Source organism: Acipenser ruthenus, unplaced genomic scaffold (assembly GCF_902713425.1).
Source record: "Acipenser ruthenus unplaced genomic scaffold, fAciRut3.2 maternal haplotype, whole genome shotgun sequence".
NCBI classification, from domain to species: Eukaryota; Metazoa; Chordata; class Actinopteri; order Acipenseriformes; family Acipenseridae; genus Acipenser; species Acipenser ruthenus.
The window spans coordinates 32,501-35,000 of record NW_026708331.1 but is presented as its reverse complement, the minus strand read 5'-3'; positions in this window follow the sequence as shown (position 1 = coordinate 35,000).

Sequence of the window (2,500 nt, the reverse complement as noted above, 5' to 3'; positions counted from 1 at the left end):
TCAGCTAATTCCGCCTATGGTCATATTAGCTAATTCCGCCTCTGGTCATGTCAGCTAACTCCGCCTATGGTCATGTCAGCTAACTGTGCCTATGGTCATGTCAGCTAACTGTGCCTATGGTCATGTCAGCTAACTCCGCCTATGGTCATGTCAGCTACTTCTGCCCATGGTCATGTCAGCTACTTCTGCCTATGGTCATGTCAGCTACTTCTGCCTATGGTCATGTCAGCTAACTGTGCCTATGGTCATGTCAGCTAACTGTGCCTATGGTCATGTCAGCTAACTCCGCCTATGGTCATGTCAGCTAACTGTGCCTATGGTCATGTCAGCTAACTGTGCCTATGGTCATGTCAGCTACTTCTGCCCATGGTCATGTCAGCTACTTCTGCCTATGGTCATGTCAGCTACTTCTGCCTATGGTCATGTCAGCTACTTCTGCCTATGGTCATGTCAGCTAACTGTGCCTATGGTCATGTCAGCTACTTCTGCCCATGGTCATGTCAGCTACTTCTGCCCATGGTCATGTCAGCTACTTCTGCCCATGGTCATGTCAGCTACTTCTGCCTATGGTCATGTCAGCTACTTCTGCCTATGGTCATGTCAGCTACTTCTGCCTATGGTCATGTCAGCTAACTGTGCCTATGGTCATGTCAGCTACTTCTGCCCATGGTCATGTCAGCTACTTCTGCCCATGGTCATGTCAGCTACTTCTGCCCATGGTCATGTCAGCTACTTCTGCCCATGGTCATGTCAGCTAATTCCGCCTCTGGTCATGTCAGCTAATTCCGCCTCTGGTCATGTCAGCTAATTCCGCCTCTGGTCATGTCAGCTAACTGTGCCTATGGTCATGTCAGCTAACTGTGCCTCTGGTCATGTAGGCTAATTCCGCCTATGGTCATGTCAGCTAATTCCGCCTCTGGTCATGTCAGCTAACTGTGCCTATGGTCATGTTACTGAATGGGGACCCAGGCTATGGCTCGCACTTGCCCCGGGCAGGGTTCCACGGCCCCGGGCTGGCTCCCACCACCCAGGCCTCTGCTCCCACTGCCCCGGCTTGGGTTCCACGGCCCCGGCTTGGGTTCCACAGCCCCGGGGACAGTTCCCGCCTCCCACCACCCAGGCCTCTGCTCCCACTGCCCCAGCTTGGGTTCCACGGCCCCGGGCTGGCTCCCACCACCCAGGCCTCTGCTCCCACTGCCCCGGCTTGGGTTCCACCGCCCCGGGCAGGGTTCCACGGCCCCGGGGACAGCCCCCGCCTCCCACCACCCCGGCTTGGGTTCCACGGCCCCGGGGACAGCTCCAGCCTTTGCCCCGGCTTGGGTTCCACGGCCCCGGGCTGGCTCCCACCACCCAGGCCTCTGCTCCCACTGCCCCGGCTTGGGTTCCACGGCCCCGGCTTGGGTTCCACAGCCCCGGGGACAGCTCCAGCCTCCCTGGGCTGGCTCCCACTTGCCCGGGCAGGGTTCCACGGCCCCGGGCTGGCTCCCACCACCCAGGCCTCTGCTCCCACTGCCCCGGCTTGGGTTCCACAGCCCCGGGGACAGCTCCAGCCTCCCTGGGCTGGCTCCCACTTGCCCGGGCAGGGTTCCACGGCCCCGGGGACAGCTCCCGCCGCCCAGGCCTCTGCTCCCGCCTCCCACCACCCAGGCCTCTGCTCCCACTTGCCCGGGCAGGGTTCCAGGACCACGGGGACAGCTCCAGCCTCCCCGGGCTGGCTCCCACTTGCCCGGGCAGGGTTCCAGGACCCCGGGGACAGCTCCAGCCTCCCCGGGCTGGCTCCCACTTGCCCGGGCAGGGTTCCAGGACCCCGGGGACAGCTCCAGCCTCCCCGGGCTGGCTCCCACTGCCCCGGCTTGGGTTCCACGGCCCCGGGCTGGCTCCCACCACCCAGGCCTCTGCTCCCACTGCCCCGGCTTGGGTTCCACGGCCCCGGCTTGGGTTCCACTGCCCCGGGCAGGGTTCCACGGCCCCGGGGACAGCCCCCGCCTCCCACCACCCCGGCTTGGGTTCCACGGCCCCGGGGACAGCTCCCGTCTCACACCACCCAGGCCTCTGCTCCCACTGCCCCGGCTTGGGTTCCACGGCCCCGGGGACAGCTCCAGCCTTTGCCCCGGCTTGGGTTCCACGGCCCCGGGCTGGGTCCCACCACCCAGGCCTCTGCTCCCACTGCCCCGGCTTGGGTTCCACGGCCCCGGGGACAGCTCCCGTCTCACACCACCCAGGCCTCTGCTCCCACTGCCCCGGCTTGGGTTCCACGGCCCCGGCTTGGGTTCCACTGCCCCGGGGACAGTTCCCGCCTCCCACCACCCATGCCTCTGCTCCCACTGCCCCAGCTTGGGTTCCACGGCCCCGGGCTGGCTCCCACCACCCAGGCCTCTGCTCCCACTGCCCCGGCTTGGGTTCCACGGCCCCGGCTTGGGTTCCACAGCCCCGGGGACAGCTCCAGCCTCCCTGGGCTGGCTCCCACTTGCCCGGGCAGGGTTCCACGGCCCCGGGCTGG